Below are 21,262 nucleotides of genomic sequence, written 5' to 3' on the forward strand. Positions count from 1 at the left end.
CTGTTAGATTTAACTTTTTATTAAAACCAATTGCGATTTGCTACTACTGTTAGGGATTAACCTTTGTACTATTTTAGTTAACTGCTTTTTAATTACTTTCACTTATTCTCTTTCTTATTTGCTTTTGATGCTTTTCCTATTCGGGCTATATTTTTGTCTTTAGTTTTTTGTTTTACAATTGCAATGAAACGGCATTCTATGTATATTTAAAACTTTATTATTTTTTTTTTATTCATAAAGAACGGCCTGGCCGTATTGCTATTTAAAAGTTTATAATTGTGAAAAATAAATTCAGGCGATACACTTTGCTCAAGTGAAATCGTTTAATCATTTGACCCTTTTAAAAAACATTCCACTAAGGTCAATTAGATTTTAAAAGCACCTCACTATGGCATCACTATCACGTTTCCTGCATGATGGTTTATAAATCTTCCTATTCGCAAAATACGCGGAACTTCACCAAAATGTTCACCAACACTACAACGAATTTGGTGAAGAAACGATTCAACATTTGGTACAAGTTCACTAACCAGTTCCCTTAGGGGAACACTATAGTCGCCTGTCGCCTACTCATCAAAAACCATCCGGCACATAGCCAAGGAAGCAAAGTTTGGGCCACATCACGCTATCATTCGTCAGGCAATAGCAAAAGTGCACTTGTCCCGAAATGCGCTACTCCACGCGAGTAGGATGTGCTGCGTTTTACGTTCCTTGCACCGAATTTATAACCCCGATTTTATAACCCGACATAAGATGACGATGAACGGGCAGGAAGCGAGCAAAAGTTTCCACCGCTTCAGACTACTCTTCCGAGCGTATCTCGTTATATTTTTATAGATTGTGCACACATTCTCGCTGCCACCGAACGGACCTTCCAACCACTCCCGCGGGGGCCAGGTCAGAAAAGGAATCGTTTAACAGAGTACGATACTGCGTAAGGAAGCGTTTACTGCGCTGGCTTTAACGGGGTACGGGATTATAGTTTCCTTTTAGGGGATGTAAAATTTTACTATGCCCAGACAGTGACTGTAACGACACTGACAAATTAAACACAAACAATCGCAACATAGACGAATGGAGCGTATGCGAGTGTTCAACAAATTTAAATATTTAAAGAAAAATTTATAGACCGATTAAAGATTTTTCCCACTACGACTTTTAACAACATTTAACTGTTAATATAAATAAAAGAATTTGAGTGACATGGCTTAGTACTATTTTTTAACAAACACAGCAACACTTTCTTCTAGCCAAGATTTAGGAACCGTTCTCCATTCCTTCATCAATTTGGGGGACATTGTTCTTCGATCTAAGCAATTTCACTCTTATGTTGCTGACAGTAAGCAAGAAAACATATACAAAGAGAGTAGCGGAATGGGTGGGAAGGAAGAAGAGGGAAAGTATTCATTGTGAAATGATGCTGACATAAAACCGAACCAGACCGAGAAATGATCACTTCAGCATCGCGCACCACAGCGTGAATGGGGAAGCGATTTTTTGACGCTCGCATAAAATCTCAAGATCTGCAACTTAACGTATTCCCGTTCGTGACAGTCGGTACAAAACCGATTTGGTTCAGGTCCGCCAGCACCAATGGTGTCGGAATCATTTTCTTTCCTGTGCTTGGTTGTCCTTTCTTTTTCTCTCCATTCTTTAGTATTATTTTGATGATGGTTGAAGCAGTAAGCGCATTTGGTTAGACATTTCGGCCATGGATGGTGCCGCTAACTAACGCGTCAGTGACAGATACTTCCACTTCATACCATTTTGTACGAAGGATTTTGGGTACCGCAAAAACATTCTGCAGCGTGACTTTGTGGTTGAATGTATATGAAAACAAAGAGGTTTTTCGATTTAATCTTTGAAGGGTTTGTTTGGGCAATGTTTGCATGTTACTAAAAGTAACTATTGCTTACACCATTTAATTGTATGTTACTTAACAAAATGAAAGTGAAAGACAAAAAAAATCATACAAAAATTGAATTACTTATGTATTAAATATAAAACAGAATAAATATGAACAAAATTATATTTGAATAAATTCAAATGAAAAGCAAATAAGACAAAGGTAAAGAACAACAAAGTTGATAAGCCAACAACAATAAAATTTTAACATGAGAAAAGTTATAAATAAGAGTTAAAATAAAAAATGAACAAAATAAATACTTTACTATTTAAATTAAAAGAAACAAAATAAGAAAATTCTTTAGAGTAATATATAACATATCGAATAGAAAAAAAAGATAAAATAAAAATAAAAGAAAGTAGCAATAGACAGAAAAGAAGATTTAAATGAAGTTCGGATATACTATAGATGCCAAGTAAAAACTAGGAGAAATCAGTACAAAAACAAAAAAATGAAAAGTAAAACCGTTGAAATTAGTTTTGCCGAACTACCGCATCAAATATCATAATAATACCATTTTATTTTCAACCTAGCTGTAGTTCATTCCATTCTTCATTTCACCGTCACAGGTGCATCCGGGTACGGATGCGGTATTAGAAAAAAATCCTTTTGCAATACCCTGCCCATTATGTGCTGTTCGCTGCAACCTGTGCGCACAACAAATATGATGTCTAGTAATAAGAACGCCGCAAACATGCTTAGTTTTTATGCTTTCCAACTCGCGCATTTCCCGCTTGTTGCCATCACAACCACCAGAAAAGCCTTTCTTGAAGCACAACCGAATACACCATGTAGTGTGCGCTCTTCGATCAAGCAACCATTTTCATGAACCAAGCATTATTAATTGCAGCATCATGAATAGGCGTTATACCAATAGGAGGGAAAAAACTAAAATATGCTTCAACTCCAAAAACCCGGCAGTAACCAAACATGTACGACACGTTGCGCTCACGTGCAAAAACCCGTGGCCAACTTTAGATCGACGCTCGGAACGCTCGGTAACGACTAAAGTTACATGAATCATTCTGCATCCGACCGAAGCTTACGAAGTATCTCATTACCTATTAGGTTTCCACGCCAGATGAAAACTATGGCCGCACCGTGCGATGCTCCTGACTATCATTTTCCGAAACCGTTTTACTTGTTCGGGTGCTAAGAGCAGTGCCCTTTATTGTTTTTTTTTTGCTTGCCGAAAAATGTGCTGAGTTAACCTGCCAAACTGAAACTGAACTGAGTGGTTTTCATTTTTCTTTTGCACTGCTTTGTAGTACCACATCGCGTTGCCAAAGCAACGACGATCGCAACACACAATAGCGATCTATTAAAGCAACAAATTACGTTGTAAGTCAATTTAACAAGTGAGTTTTCTTTCACGGTTTTGTGATAAAATCGGCCTGCTTATCATTTCTGTTTGATGCCACACTCCTTCAATGCGGCATGCAACAGCTGAACACTTTTAAGCAGGGATTGGCAATCATTTTTTATTGTTTTTGAAGCAATATTAAAATACGAATTTCATTGACTTGGAGCTGAAAAGATTTTATTTATTTATTTATTTTTGTTCGAAGATTTTTATATTAGTTCTGATGGTACAATCCCAAATCAAACTCGCAAGAATGAGTTTTTAACCCCGTATTGTTTAGCCCTGTTCTAGTATCTCTAACTCAAGGGTCGACCCTAGCTTAACTGGGCGCTCCACTCCACTCCAAAGTCACGGAAATAGAACACACACAATCACATTGACAAACACCGAAGGGGCTCATGTTGCTTAGACAGTAATTAATGTTTTCAATGGCAAAGATGATAGGAGCTAAATTTTCATTTCATTCTGTTTGCTCACGTTTCCGCTAGAATGGACACTTTGATGCGGCCCAGTCATGCAAAATGATGCTTAAGGGGGCTCCATGCTCCTTAACGCATCGGGATCGTTTAATATGTTGTGTGGTGTCTGTATGTGTGTGGCATTCCATTCCAGTGTTTCGAATGCACCTTACGTACCGTAGGGAAATTTACGGACGACGGAAGTGAATATGATGCGGTTCCAAACAACTACCACAACAACGCTGTTTCGCGACGCGTTGGGAGCATGAGTTCACTCCACCTTAATTAGGCAAGCTACAAGTCGATTAATTAGCCTAGTAATGTTTCATCTCGTGTACTGTGTTTCGGTTTCTTTAATTACTATTATTAAACTAATGGTAGAAAAATGTTCGTTTTGATTGAATGTTACACCATTTCATTTCTGTTTTGCAATGTTTATGATCAACAAACAAGGAAAGAATAATTGTTTTTTTATTTAATTGTAGATATAATTGATTAATTATATCATGTTAGAATACTTTAAAGTAGAACGATAAAATTTGTGAATGATAATCGCCCGATAATCGAGCAAAGTCTAGTGATTTTTAAGTGAATTGATACAAGGTTGTGTCATGCTCGAAGGATATGCACGAAGTTTTTGATCTGTTGTTATGTTAAACGATCATATCGGAATAATTTCTTGATAAAATATCTTCAAAATTACATATAAAGTTTTGCTATACTTACAATTTATTTTTATTGGAAGCCATTTCGTTCTCCGAATCCGGAAAGGAAACTTTATCCCAGGTGTATAATTTATTATACTTATATTTATCTGATATAAATTACTTTTGAAACATATATTTATCAAATATAGGATACATGGTTGAACTGTACTCAGTTCTGATAGAAATATATTTTGTTTTGACATTTAAACATCTTTTATTTAAAAAAAAATTAATCCACACATACTAACTAGCCGGTACTAGCCTGTCAGTTTGTACCGAATAAACCTTTTAGAGGATAAATGAGTAAAACATTATTTTATTCTGTTTCAACAAGAGAAAAAGGGTAATTATTCTCATCTTCAAACTCAATCATTACCCTGCGGCATATCGATTGAACCCATGCTTACCAGACGCTGGACGAACCATTGTCTTAAGGATTATTAATTCACTAAGAAGAAGATGAAAAGGAAGAAATAATTTTTGCCGTTTAAATTGAACGACATGTCTTGACTTCTCTAAGGAATGTCTAATGTTTAATAAGAATGTTTTTATTTTTCAATTTTTATAATAATTTTTGTTTAGTTTATTTTGCTGTTTGTTTGTTTTGCATAATAAAAACGGCAAGGCCGTTTTAAGAACTCTTATAAACATTATCGAGGTAATATAATTGCAATTATGTTAAAAGATTTGCTCTGCCATTTTCGATCATTTTTTATCATTTCACAATGTTTGTCTAATTGCATTTTATTGGATCGATCATTAAAATAATGCTCGTTGCTTTTCCTTTTTTCTTTCTCTATTATGACTCCAGCTTAATATTTCACCTTATAAGTTACTATTGCAAAGTTACTTAACGCTTTCGCAAAAGAATTGCCCGTAAAAACAAGAATCCATTTAAACCTCTCGAAAGACAATGTCAGCATAATTAGCCAAAGTGGTACCGAATAGCTCGCTTCATTACAAGGCAGAAATTCAATTGCAATCAATCGACAAGTAGTTATCCTTCGGATCAAACTTTCAAGCTATTTTCCCCTCTCTTTCGCCCTTCGCCACAGCATAGCCATGGTACGCAGCAAAGGTATGCGATATTAAATTCCAATTTCCTCCATTTTCCATGGGGTTTTCCATGCGCGCGGCAACCAATTCCATTATTCATTCGTGTTTGCACCGTTGATACCCGAAACCGTGTTCCACCCCCGCACGGCGTTGGCCACCGGGCTTTCACTCGGCGGATATGAATTAATTTGGTGGCAATTAAACTTTTCCCACTCGAACAACACGGGCTAACAGGCGCTTCACAGCTCATTGCCGAACGGGGCCCGTAATACGTGCACCGTTCGTGGTGGGAAAGGTGAAAATAAATGATCTCGAGCAAAAATTTTACCACCGGCCAGCCATGGGAAAAAGTTTGTCCATTGCCAAAAATTGCACACCACATCAAGGCATTAGGAAATCGTTGTACCAGTACGCACCACCACCATCATGACCCGTTCGACATGAAAATAGTTCATCTTTCCAACCATAACGTACACCTAAACTTGGCTGCAAAACTGCAATAAACCAGTTGAATGCAATCGCACAAAGGGACACCAGTTTTACGGTGCAGTCGACAGATCTTTTTTTTTCTTCTTTACGCCATACACTGCCCTTTCTTTGATCAGCGAGAGCAGCAGGAGAAAAAGAAAAGAAGATTGCTTTCAGTTTATTTCCGGCTGGCACCACGGACACCACGGAGAATATCTGGTAGCCTACAGAACCATTCTACAGCAAAAAGCGAGAGACAATAAATAGTTTTCAAAACAAAACCATAATCTAATTGTTGCTTTGCCAGAAATATTAGACCAACGGTCCAGCGACAGTAAAGTCGGAAAAAGAACAGATAACTTTGAGATTTTCATAAACCACAGCCACCGGTCGACGCTTTTGAGCCCGTTCCGTCTGGTGGTGGTTGCGTTCTGGCTGCTTCGGAAACATTCGTCGCACCGGAATAGCCGACGGGATTGCGTACGGTAAGCGCACGGAAGGTTGGACAAATCTCGCTTCCAGTGTGTCTGTGTGTTTTATTATATCACACGCTTAAGACGCTTTCAGCTAAATTAAAATTTAATTCAATTACTCATCACAGCGCCTGTACCGTGCGGTGTAACGTTTCGGGTCTTAATGTGAAAGTTTGGGCTTTTTTAGCAAGAAGCGAACGCTACCTACCAAATTTGCCATCTCATCGAACTTTTTTTTTTTGGATGGAATTTTTATTCATAATTTATTTGCGCAAAAAAAAACTTTTTTTAGTACGATATGAGTCGGAAGAAAATATTCTCATCGAATAACTTAATAATCTTGATGCTTCACCGGCACGACGCATCATCAAATCAAATGCGACAAACAAACGAAATAAATAAAACCTTATCATCAACCTTAAAATCATCCAGATCCATGCAAAACAAGCAACAAAAAAAAACCCCACAGCTCGAACATTTAGTTTTGGTGCGTAAGTGAGTATGTCATGGGAATTGGAAAATGTGGGATTAATGGTAAAATACAGCCCAACAAACACACCCAACGGAACCGTCCCCCAATGGAGTCGGACGGTATTACAATATCAAGCCACAATTTATTGTGCCCCGTGATGGGATAGGATAGCCGGTGGAAGCCTATAATTCCATCACTTTCTTCAGATTGTAGGCTACGATGTGACGTTCCGCTTTTTCCGGTCGTGAGACTTTGAACCTTTCCAGAGCAAAGAACAACCAAAAAAAAAAAGAATGAAACACACCACTACCAACCACATCACTTCCTTAACCCCCGCGAAAGAGCTGGCCGTGGTCTATAAGACATATTATTTTGTTTGTAATAGGCAGGCTTTCAAAGAATTATGATATGGATGAAATATTTATGAGGGATATCCCCTCGTTTCAGTTATAGTTTTCCTTGAGAGTTTTGTCATGTGAGCTCCAGTCAGCGAGAAGGTGAGACAGGGCCCTAATGGGAATGTGGCCAAATGTGTGTTTTCGGGTATGTGCGTTTGTGTTTGGATCTCATTTTGGGGCGACCAATTTCCATTGAAAATATAAAATAAAATATTCCATTCTATTCATCATGCGGCTTACTGAACTGTACACATGCATTAGAAATGGGTGGAAATTGTAAACAGGCTGCTTCTATATCGATCCTACCTGAAAGTTATTTCATAAACAAGCTTGTGATTATTTTATATTAAAAAAAAATCAATATACTCCTATCGAAAACATATCCCAGCAATAGTCGTGACCAAAAGCGACAAATGACTTCTTAAACATCCCTAACTAACCTTTCAAAAGGACGCGTGCATTTAACCTGTTTTGTGGCAAATTATAGCTCTTCACTTTGTGGCTAAACATTCCAACCCCATCTACACAACCATTAGCAGACAAAACTGTCCAACAAGTCCACCGCGTGCGCTATTCGCGTGAAAACAATTTCTTACGCTTGGACAGTCAGTATTTATAGCACGAAGACACACAACCCATTTACACGCCCGTTGCCCCAGTTGCCCAGTTTTGTATCCGCTTTTCCGCGCCTCGCTAATGCACTCGAAAAGGGCACGACTATCGATGGATATCGCGTGAGTGCCAATTGCTTTCCGAAAACCTCCCACCATCTAGAGAGGGCCGCATCGAACCAAAGGGACGCTATAAATTGAGAAAATAAAAACTTCAACCTTGTAGAGAAAAAAAAAACGAACCAAAATGGTGTAATTAAGTTGCACACGAAGCGAACACTTCCGGGCTGTAAAACGGTGTTGGAGCCACCGGAGCATATCCGGGTGTTGCTTAAGCTTTGTCCACCCGCTTTGTAAAAAAAAACACGGATTCGGAATGATTTGTGCTATCTTATATTAAGATATAGCGCATCGATAGCATGAGCTAAAATGAGCTAATAAATTGTGCTTCCTTTAGCTGACCGTCCCAGTTCCGGTGACTGCAGAAAGTCACATCTTAGAAAGCGATTAGATGAAACTACTAGGAGCTGTAGAGAAGCAAGTAAAAAAAAAACAAACAAACAAGCTTCCATTTCAAAACGTGCCTTCATGCTTCCGGTGCACACTAATGCCCAACAGCAATAGCCCTGCCAAGTGGAGGCGCCCAGTAGTTCCTTCGAACGATCAACATGTTCCGATGTTTTTTCTTTCTTTTACCTTCAATGAAGAACCCCACAAGAGCCCTTTGTGATCACTTAATCACGTTTGTTCCAAAAACGAACCACATTTATCTGCAAATACCAAAGGGAATCCATTAATGGGGTGATATGCCACAATGGCCGGAAACAACCATCAAAACGCACGATAGATGGCTTCCCTCTCACTCTCACACTCTATCTCGATGAATGAATTGGAAAAGCTTACCTTTGGAGTGACTCCTTACTTTTTTGGATAATATTTATTTTCTTATCATTCTCACATGTACACACACACCGTCTGCAAAATCATCTGCACACAAGACACAACACAACATGCCGGTGTTTGCCTCGTCCAGGTGAAAGTAAGGGGGTTTGCGTGTTAAGGAAAAGTGTATGAATGAGTTAATAATTTATAAGGAACGAGTTGCCTTCCCAAAATTTCCTCCCTTTTCCTTGGGCTTTTCCCCCGCTTTTCCGTGTAACGATTCCCACAGGATGGAGTGATGATAATAATTACAGTGGAAATGCTAACGATATGTTTCACCCACCCGCCAAAATACACCTTTCCTTCCCGCGTGTTCCTTCCAAGCAAAATGGTTGAAAAATCGTTCTCCTGAGGGCTTTTGTTTCAGGTCGGCCATAAGGAGATGTGACAAGTAGCGCTTTATGCTTCAATTGTCAGTTTCAATTTGTCGCTTCTAAGCCTACGCATGAGGGAATGTGGCAAGTGTTTGTTTATTTTTTGGTTGTTGGGTTTTGGGGAAGAAAAATGATCTATTTTATGTGCCCAGTCGGCTTTCTGCTTATCATTGGCACATTTGTTGAAGATGATGCGTAACGCTTGCTGTTTGGTGAAATGACTGACCGAAGATTTTTTTTCCTTTGAAGGGGAAGACGTATGTAATCAATGAAATTGAATGGTTTAAAACATTCTAATCATGCTTTCTTCGCGTTTTTTTTTCTTGTATCAAAACCCACGCTCTCCCGTCAATGTAAATGATTCTAATAATACATTCTTCATTCACTCCATTACACTGTCAATCCCGGAGAACTCACTTCGCATGATTAATTTCTAGTATTTTGTATCATTTCAAACACATTCTAATCAGCAAGCAGATAAATCAGCGCGAAAAAATTAATCAGATATTTTTCAATGAAATGTTTCCAACGCGACAAACAGCAAGGATTCGAAAAAAACGTCCTTTTTAAAACAGAACAAACAGAGCAAAATAAAAAAAAAATTTGTAACGAATGATGAGTTCTCCCACTGTCTCTCTCTCTCTCCTTCTCTGCATCGAAATGTATAAAAATAAACCAAAAAATAGACACGAACACACATACACATCCCCTTACATTCGATCATATTACCATCGAACATCGGTTCCGTCCACGGATCAGTCATGGAACGCGGGCTGGAAGGACCAGCGTCGGGATTGATTTTTCTTTCAATCGGCACTGCACCGAATGCGTCAGCTATTCCAATTTTGCCCTCACGTAATTATAAATGATCAAAGCACTTTCTGCTGCGACCTAAAATATTTAATTTTCCAATGTTCTTTCATGTTGCCGAGACTGTTCCCTTGCCTTCACCCTCCTTTGCGTGTTGCGTTCCTTTCATTTCGCATTTTCATTCACCTGTTACTTTGTTTCGTTGGCCCAGTTTTTTTTATTTCGGTATTATTTTGCCGACATTTCGGATTTTTTCGACACCTCTCCCGTTCTTCCATTTTCATTCGCTTCCGATCACCCTGCGATGCATGGTCGGTGTTTGCCGAACGGAAAACAATTTTGCGCTGCAAAAAATTCATTTTCGATGGCGGCCGAAAAATTGTGAAGTTGGAAAAAATAAATAGACAATCCATCATACTACAGCAGCACAATCTGCTCTTTACATATAAAATCGAAGAAGAAAAAAAGCTGAGTACAAAAAAAGGAGAACAACAACATTCTGATCGACTGTTGCATGCAGATTTTCGGTTGACGGGTGCATTTACAAAAAAAAACCTAATAACCAAACCCGGCACCATTATTTGTACGCCGTTAATTGAAAGCTGTGCATATGAGCGGTGAAATGACGCAAATGGCTGGCTGTGACATTGGCGTGGCTGACATTCTAGTTATTTTCCGAAATGATTGACATTGCCGCAGGCCAGAGATGCTGCCGTGTTGGTGCTAGTTAATGACCGTGCGGTTCGAGCTGCACGCACTGCAGGTGGTCAGATTTTCAGCAACAAGTTTGTGTATGTGTGTGTAACAAGTGTAATTCATTTTAAAAGCGATGATTTTGTTAATGTACGCATCGTTTAACAATTTTCCAATGGTGTGTGATAAATTTGATAAAGACTTTTTCCGGAATTTATTTAATTTATTTAAGTCTTGTCCTATATTGAGTGCGAGTACTATTTGACTGGATCCAAGTAGATATAAACTAATCTAAAATTCAAAACAATAAAATTTACGATGTTTTCTATAGAATAATTTACATACAATGACGAAGAAAATTTAGAAAAAATATTATTACAAACTTTTAGAGAATCCAAATCAACCTCTCAAAAGTTTCAAGTCTAGGAAATTTTAAATATTTCTGTGGATAAGACTTTATTATGTAGGAAATTTTATTTTTCTAAACTGGTACTTTGTAGATTTTTTTGTTTGCTTCCTCATAACGATCAGGGTGTATTTATTTTACCACTTAGCAGAATAGTCAGTAAGGATTTTATTATATTCTCAGTTCTGTCGTGTGGAACTAGCGCCGTTTATAACATACAACACCGCTCCGCAACTTTGTAGATATGATATTAATACACTTATGTCATACAAAAAACTTTTTTTTGATAAAATATTTCTTTTCCTCAGACACATTTTTATTTTTAATGAGGAAAAGTCTTTTTATTCCAAAGTTACTAATTTATAATTGTTTCAAAATCATCAAACTTTAAAAAACATCTATGCCAAGAACCGATGTTCAAATTATGTAGTGTCAACCACAACAGAAAATTTTCATTAATGTAAATTATGTTTTTACTAATATGTTAACTATAATGTCTTACACACAAGTTTAAAAATAATGTTTTACTACAAATTCATTGAAACAAAAAAGAAACTGCGAAATAAAAACAATTCCAACAAACAACCGAAAGAAGGTAATTCTATTTGCGTACTATCAAGCAACAACGAAACATATGCTTTTCTTGTGCACCATACGGACTGTGACCACTGCACTCTATCGTTACATCCTACAGCATAAAAGTAACACCACTCTGAACTAGACCACTGTACGAACATCGTGTAAAGAACACAGATACGCAAAAAAACACTCCAAATAGTTGAGTACAATACTGTAGCAGGATCGTCGCTAAAACGATTGAAAAAGATAACCAGCAACCGGTTCGTAACCGCTGCGGAGTTACCTAAAATGTTGTTAAAAACAACAGACACAAACACACACACACACTCTCATACGATGCTTTATGATGCATAGCATCTGTTGTACAATGAACCGAAGTGGCTCAACATTTCTATTCCACCGTCGTACGTATGCCGTGTATTATTCGTCCGCGAAACGATCGCGGCCACGGTATACAGTCCGAAATCGAATAAGCATACTCACCAACTCGAATCTGCAAAATACTTAAAATGAAACAAAAAAACACAAAAAAAACAATTCGAAAAAAAAGTCATACAGCAACAGAAAGCATCCCTAACTTTCCATCCGTACGTGACCAATGTGCTGGAAAATGAATTATTATGTTTTAATATTGAGTCCCGTGCAGGTCAGCCGGACCGGCACGCTACGCATTGCCAACGGTCTGGGCAGGAAAGGGCTGTGCTATCGTCCAATCATCCAAGGAATGTCCCTAAAAAAAACTTCATCCCCCCATCCAAACCGTATCTACTGCCAAGGCTGTTGGTAATTGGCCAAGATGTACGACACTAGATAAAGTGAGGTTTGCCCCAAATGGTCGGATGCTGGAATGGGGGATGAAACAAACAAAGAGGAGGGTGGAGAAAATGCGGCGAGAATGGAAGAAAAATGACAACCAGGACCGGTGAATTCCATTTTAACCCTACACCAAAAAAAGGTCAACTGCTTGCAAAACGCACGACTATTGGCTCCACACACACACACACAAAACACCACCAAAGTAGCACCAAAAAAAAGAAAGAAAACAAATAGACTCCTCGTTTCTAATGGTGGCAAGATTTACGAATTTAATGTAATCCTTTTTAATGTTATCTCATGGCCCCGGTTACAAAACGTGCGCTTCAAACCGCCCAGGGTCGGTGGTGATTCGGTGATTAAGTCGATAGTCACACTCCGGTGAAGTGAAATTTCATATTTATTGGAATAATTACCTGACACTGGGCGCCAATCTATTTGTGCACACCGCGCTTACCCCCCTGTGTGCTCCTCGAACCGTTTTTTGGCAATAACTGTCGCACCTTTTTCGGTTATTTATGCAGCATGAAATTAGAGTAAGATGTCGCTTGGTAGCTGATTCATTAAACACGATGAGTCGTTGGCTAGATCCAGCGACACATTCGGTTGGTAGGCAGAGATTAAATTACAGCATGGACACTTTGACTGCCAGTTCAGCCCACAATCGTTACGTGTAATGGGGGTTTTCAGCTGGTAACGGAGTGACTAGTGGCATGGAGTTAATTTACATTGTACATTGGCATATTTTACATCAAACGGTTGATCATATCTTTTGTACATTTTGAAATCCTTAACTAGAGAAAAACAAGGCAAAGTATTAGAGGGTTTTTGGACGGTATAATTGAGTCTTTCTGCAAGTTATTGAAATGTACGGAAGATGGTGTTCAACTTGTTCAACAATAGTGTCAAGTTGTGGCTGGCAGCACTGCTGCATTGCATCATTCTACATTCGAGAGACACTCAAAAGTTTTGTTGAACATGTCAACTCTATTTTCTGTGCAATGTAATAACTCGCTGAAAAGCCTTATTGTATTCTTGAAAAAACCACATCCTGATGAAAATTTCATTTAATTCCATTTCATGTAAATTATTGTTGGCCTCAAGGGTTTAACAATGTATTATAAATTAAGACTATAAAGAAAGAAGACAGGGTGAGCCAATCTCACCCAGTAGAAAGCTGGCCACAAAACAAATAAAAATACATCAATTTAAAAATTTTGCTAAACTTCCCAAAAAAAAGCTAAAGCTACAGCCTTATAAAATTTTCGAATTTTTAGATTTTTTTATTTTTTTTTATATTTTTGTCATTTAAAGCATTATTTGCGTGAAAAGAAACTTATTTCACCAAATTTGCATTAAAATAATTCGATTTATAAAATTTTGCTAAACTTCCCAAAAAAAAGCCGAGGCTATAGCCTTCGGAAATTTTCGAATTTTTACAATTTTTTAGTTTTTTTTTAATTTTTAATCTTTTTTCATTTAAAGCATTATTTGAGTGAAAAGAAACTTATTTCAACCAATTCGTATTAAAATACATCAATTTATATGTATATTTGGCTAAATTACCAAAAATGGCTATAAAGGCTAGCCTTAAGAAATTGGCTAATTTATAGAATTTATTTTTGGGAAATGTCCACTAGATGAAATTTTTATTTCGAATTAACTGCCATTCGTTTGTTTTAAAAATAGTATGGACATTCACAATAGTAATATACAACACGTACGTACCATAAAAAATAAAAAGGGACTCGATTTTGTTTAACTTAACAATATTTAACGACAGTCTACCGATCTAATTTTTGAATTTGTATTTGTTTACCTTGTAATTGCCAGCAAAATCCAGCTATCCTGGCCGCCATTACAGAAAACTGTCAAAAGAAAGTCAAGGAAAGCCAAAAATGACTTAGCAACTAACTCTTTTGAGGACGTAATGTCAAAAGAAATCAAGAGAAGAATATGTTCAGAGAGTTCTCTAAGTTTACTCACATTCTTGAACTTTTACTCTCAACTAGTTGCAAATGTGTAAATTTAGGAAACTTTGTAATCTTTGCTTATGAAAAGATTCCAACTCTACCTCAACACATTCTAGTGCATCTTAAAGAGAATCCAGAAATCTCTGCAACTTTGCTACTTGAGCTAAAAATCCCTGCATAACGGCTCAAAAATAAAAAAAAAGAAAGTAATTTACATACTATTTATTACTTCCCAATAGCAATAATTTCAAATCAAACTAATTATACGTAAACTATATTGTGAACGATTTTCAATTCACCAACTCTGTTGGATATTCCATATTCACCTTCCCACCCAGCTTCACTGCAAAGTAACAATTTTGCTCGGAAAATTTCATCCGCTTGTTGTACTTAATATGAAAGTGATGCTTTCATCGACTTCTCTACATTCTCTTCATTGCGTTCATGCAAGAAAGATTGTTCATTGGTACGTAATGAAGTTTCAAATATGTTCCCAAGCGCATACCAGTTTCCAGTTGCTTACCTTCGCCACGGACGTCCCGGCGAATACGGAAAATGTGAAACCCCGGGTGAAAGATGCGCTGCGTTCGAGAACTAATAATCCCAAATCCTATCGAACCTGCAACGCCAACAAAAAAAAACTTTGCCTCCCGACGCGACGTGCTTCTTCATATTTTAACGATATAAAATAAACTGAATGTGCTGCGCTTCACCAGAGATCAGCAGGGACGTGGCTGAACGATGCTTCTCATAGCTAACAGCTGAGTGGAATCATGCCGTTATTTTCTTCATTATTTTACTTCACAGCTCCTACAGCCAGCACCGAAAACCCGTGTACCACCCCGTGCCTGGTTCTGATCCCAAAATCCGGTGAGCGTGAGCCGAAGTTTCGCTTTGATGCAATTTTTCCTACCCAGTGCTTACGGCGGAGCGAGCAATTTGGACGCTCGCCTTACCGAACCGTTGAGTTTTCATCAAAGCAAAATTCGCCACTGGCCCAGAATCTTTTACCGGTGAATCTTTTTCATTCCCCCGTCGTTATCGCCGTAAGAAGGCACGAATGGATGGGAAAAAGTGACGGGGGAAAAAAACACTAACAATGCTACCAATCGGACGCTACACATTCTACGGGTTTTTATCTGTTTTACCATTCTCGGGCCAGCATCTTTCGCTTCCAAGCTTCCAGCACCGAAGACTATATTTGCGATCGGTTTTCCTTGCAACGGTTCGATGGATATCAAGTAAATTATTTGCAATTGATATTTATTGAATGTGAAATGATTTACCGCTCACAGGCAATTCGGTACGCTTCGCTTCCTTGGCGTACCGAGTATGGCAACATTTCGCGCTGCTAGGTGGCTGTGTGGTTTTTTCAATTTGTTTTTATTGAGAAACACATTTATGATATCGAAAATCTTCACAATGATGTAGCTTCCCGCTAGAGCTACGGCCCCCTAGCCGCAAACCGTGTCCCTGTCGACGGCTGTCACTTACTGTATATTACGCCGTTGCGCGATAGTTCGATGCAGACGGACAAATCGAAACACTCGAAATGGAAGTCGATTGAAAAACTCAACAACCCTATCGAAATTGTAAGTGATTACTAACTTATTGGTTGTCAAATTGAATTTGAGAACAAGAGAATGAACCAATTATCGTTCGAAATATGCAATCGAATGCTCGGTGCTCGCTGGCAATGGTATTGTTTTATCGTTCGATCGGGCAAAAATGGAATTTTGTTTTCACGTTCGAATGTACGTCATGGGTAGTCTGTGCTGAAACGTTCTACTATTCGGTTGGATATGAGTTCTTGCACTTGTAGGTTATGTTAGGTTTATTTGACCAAGAAGAATTAGACGAAAGGAAACGAAGGATTTATATTTTTAAATATTTTTTTTTAATATTATAATTTAAATGAGTGTTTAGTGTCTACAGGTAATTTATAATGTAATATATTTAATCAGATGCAGCTTCACAAGCAATGTCTGATAAGTTTTCTGGATGGAGCCAACTATCTATGTATCGATGAAATGAGACGGAACTTGAACAACTATTTGTTAAGACTGATTCAAACTCTATCACAATTTCATCCACAGTTTAGTAGAGAGAAGAACAAAAGCTGCCAACAATTTGGAAGCATATTTCCCCATTCACTAAAGCTCCACATTTAAATGATCTACTTAATTATTTCTCTACATTTTACTTATATTCAGAGCAGAAGCTCTTTAGTTATTTCTTGTGCGATCACCATCGTCTTCAATGGCCCCTTTACCACCTCAATTTGGGGCAACTACGCATCCTCTGTCCATGTGAAATCTCCATGTGAGATGTCCAGCAATGACTTCACTAGGTCGTCCGCTATCAATCAAATGACATAACCAACAAGCATATAGAAAGGGACAATTTTTTAAAGGGGAAGGCGGGTTTCGACATCCGGGGCACGATTTTTATTCGTTCTCTCCAATTTCTCGACAACGACACCATCGGACGGACATCTGCGGCTGTGTGCAACACGCACCGCGTCTGATCGTGATAGAGCCGGACTCGAAAGCAGAATATCAGTTGACCGCGGTGATCTCAAGGTGGTAGAGGAGTTTTGCTACCTTTGGTACGATCGTAACTTCGGAAAAACAACATGAGCAGCGAAAACCAAAGACGCATTGTTTAGGGAAATCGTGGCTACTACGGGCTCCACAAACTCCTGAGATTGAGAAGACTCCAGCAATACAAAAAATGCACGATATATCGCACACTGATATGTCCGGTAGTCCTCTACGAATCCTGGACTATGCTAACGGAGGACTCCAATGTGTGGAGAAGGAGAATGAACCACGATCTAGCTGAGCTGTTTGGCGGTGCATATATCCTGACGATTGCCAAAGCTGAAAGGATACGATGGCTGGGGCACGTGATGAGGATGATGCCGGACTCTTGCTCCACCAGGAAGGTGCTCGTCAGCGATCCGTTCGGTATGAGCCTGAGAGGAACACAGTGCGCTCATTGGCTGGATCAGATGGAGTCGAACATATGGGAGATCGGATGCAGTCGCGGATGGAGGACTGCAGCCCTGGACCGAGTTTCCTGGAAACGGATTGGAGACCTGGCCATGTCTTCGCGACGTGCTCAACTCTGAGCAGGCCAAGAAGAATAAGAAGACTAACCCCCATCCTCCCTTTCAAGTGTTTCGTAATAGTTGAATGATCCCTTATAGGCTTTCCTTGGCTTTATTCATCCATAGCAGAATAGTTCGACGGGGCGGCCCGATGGTGCATGTGATAAACGGCGCCAGTCCACACGGCCGGACCGGGTTCAAATCCCATCCAGACCGTCCCCCCGTAGCAAAGACTGACTATCCGGCTACGTGGTAAAATAAGTCTAGTAAGCCAGAAATGGCCGGCATGACCTATAAGGTCGTTAAAGCCAAGGAAGAGAGAAGAGAGAGAGAATAGTTCGAGGCTAAATGTATATTTAAATTTCATCTATGGTCTACCAGGAGATGTTTTCACCAAATGCCAAGTGTGGCTAAGGATAAGTTTAGAATATTTTCTTATAGTGATCCGACTGATCATATTGTTTCAGTTCTGTCCTATTTATTTGTTGAATAAAACAAAGACCTACCCTTAAACCATTAGCAATGCTTTCTCGTGGCATGTAAATGCGTTTCACTACATATAAATCACCACCTACTAATGCATGTTATACCAGGCAGCAACTTCTCAAGTTCAAATATTTGTTAAAAAATCACATCAACCACCGATGTTGCCGTGGTGGTTTTGGGCACAAGCTACATCCCACATGGTAAACCAGTGCCACATAAAAGCGCTCGACAATGTCATCATTCAGGAAGGATGGTACAGCAACGTGCCGCTGAACAATTTACAGCACATTCGTCCCAAAAATGTCTTGGACAGCGAAAAATAAAAGGAGACCATTCCCTCCTCATCCCCAAAAGCTGCCTAATGTTTGCCCACATCTCAACCACACAATAAATTGCTTTTTATAGCACTTCAAACAAAGATTTCCTCTTACCGATGCGCTGTTTCGCAGTTTAGCGGTACGCCCGCACCGCGTCGAATAGCTACCAAAAAAACCGAAGCTTCCCAAACGGCTTCCGTATTTCAAAGAACTGTTTTCTGTTTGTGCTGGTTTTTTCCCGAATTCTTTCCGTTTTACCCCCCTCCAAAGCTTTTTTCACGTTTCTTTCTTATCGCTCCCATATGAGGGAAAATGTGTCGTTGTTTTCTTTTTTTTGTTGCTACTTCTTTCTTCTTGCTTCAATCTTTTGGGTGCCAAACCATCACAAGGGAAACTTGTAAAACCACTTCACAATGCAAAGTTCTCACAATCGCAAATACAATCAGCACTCAAACATCAAATCCAACGACTCAGAAATGTGACGATAGGAATTTAGTGGTATAAAAGAAGAGAAATAAAAAAAACGCACACACACATACACACAGAAAACCCCATTTTCCATTCGCCATCCGGTATCAATTGTTCTGTCAACACTTTGCCTTCCTCCTACATTCTCCACCCTGTCCGGATCGAAGCCTTTTTACACCCAGATCTTTTATGAACCTGCGGGAATATTCTGGGGTTCTTCCATTGTAACGTTCTATATTTCCTGCGTACCGTTTGTCGGCTTGGCACACGGCAAAAACACAACAGCGGCAGTAAAAGAAAGCAATAACACGTATTCATAACCAATTTCTACTTGAAAACAAGCGGTGCTTTACAAAAGGCGTACGGTTGCACCGGTGTATGTACCACACACCACGCAGTCACTCAAGAATTCATTCAATCAAGACCTCAGAGTGACAATTATTGTTCGAGATAAGGCTTTACATCCTTCGGCAAACATTCAAACGGTTTTGTTGGCTGACTTTAAAGGTTTCTGGCCGTTTTTAAATCGGCATCATACTTTGTGTATTATTTAACGTATTTCGTGAGTATTTTTGAGTATTTATGTTCAGAGGAAATTTAAAAAAAAGAAGATTCTTCAGATTCAATAAAAGACCATTTGTTGTTAAATTAAAACTATTTTAAATCAGCTTTTAAAACCCTAACTACGAGCATTCCCTTTAACAAACAAATAACAGCCTACCGCATTCTGCAAAACGGCAATATCCCACCATTATTTGGCCGATGGCGCATCAGGTTCCAGGGAAACTATGCTATCACGATAAAGAAATTTGCACACTTGGCTGAGTTTGATAAGGCGAGAAATGTTACCCGAAGCAAAAGGGACCTTTACAGTTCCTTCCAAGCGTGACTTTGCACAATCATTCGGATGACATTCGATAGGGATATCAATTCCAAGTGTCCGTGCCACAGAATCATTCATGCTTGGCAGGCTTACCACCGAAAAATACCTCCCCCCCCCCCCCACCCCTTCACTACTACACTTCACCACCACCGAAAAGCTCCATTCATCTCCTCCCAGCCCGAAAGAAACGGCTAACCGTATGAGATACGTTCCGAAATATCCGACCAACACGACGCAAAAGGAAACGGCCTGTCACAAGTAAGAATGCAGAATTTATTGCTCATACTATTAAAATGCTCCCCTTGCACGAACACTGTGTGTCTTTGTGTGTGTGTGTGTGGGGGCCACACTCACCGGGCCACTGTCTTTATCTTGACGTGCGCAACCTTTCCCAAGGTAAGGTACATGACAATGTCATTAATATGATTGTGACATAAACAAATTTTGGCCGTACCTATTGCCACAAAAAAGGCCCTGGTGCAGGTGGAATAAGGTAAGCCGGTCGCCCGCACAGGAAATGGAAATGTCCCCCTCCATATTCGTTTTGCAGCTGTGCGAATGGAAAGATTCTGCACAAACATTACCTTGCATTCGGCTCCAACGAAACGGGGTTTGGTACCGATCCTTATGCTGTTACGTTGCAGTTCGGGCAAAACATCCAAGGGCCCGCTTCCAGTGCAGGAGGAAGCATTTATTTGCATAAGGAACGAAGTTGCTAAGTTACGAAGCAGCATCCCAGTTGCAGGGAAACATTGCTCGGTACGATCGAATGGGAAGAAAGTACACTTCCTTGCTATGCCGTACAAAAGATTCATACCAGTAAACCTTTGAGGGGGAAAAACCTCCGGTAATCGTACCACTAGTTTGATAAATGCACTTTTGTCAACTCAAACTAATGTTGAACGGAATGTATGAAATAATCTCTTTCACTACAAATGTACATTTCTCGCTCCGTTTGAAACATGAAAATCGTTACAAAACAGTTGTAAGTTTTTAAAACAAAAATTTCTTGTTTTTGTATTGAAAAAGCTTCGATTAAAAAAATGATTACACGATGAGCTTTTATTTAAAGTTTCGTTTTGTATTTATTATTCATATAACAAAGTAAAAACTTTAAAATAACAAACGATATTATAGCTCAGTTTTTCAAAAACAAAACATTCTTGCAAACACATTTTAATACCTCTTCAATTATCCAACCCATTACCAAACCACCGGGTGGCGTACGGAAGAGCACGCAGGCAAAAGTTCAAAAACAACGGTCACTTGAGCGGGCAAATTGCAATTTGATGTAGTTGCGCTTTACGGAGCGTTTTGTGGTTTCAAATGTGAGCGACTCCCCGGGGGGGAAACCGGGTGCCAGGAATATAATAAAACATCATATACCAAAAAGTGAAGTTTGATGAAATATTTGCCGTAACGCAGCACTGTGTAGAGTTTGAAATTTAAATGCTATTTACAATATAATGGAGTGGCGTTTGTTTGGAGATTTTA

The sequence above is a fragment of the Anopheles funestus genome, chromosome 3RL (assembly GCF_943734845.2).
Source record: "Anopheles funestus chromosome 3RL, idAnoFuneDA-416_04, whole genome shotgun sequence".
NCBI lineage: Eukaryota > Metazoa > Arthropoda > Insecta > Diptera > Culicidae > Anopheles > Anopheles funestus.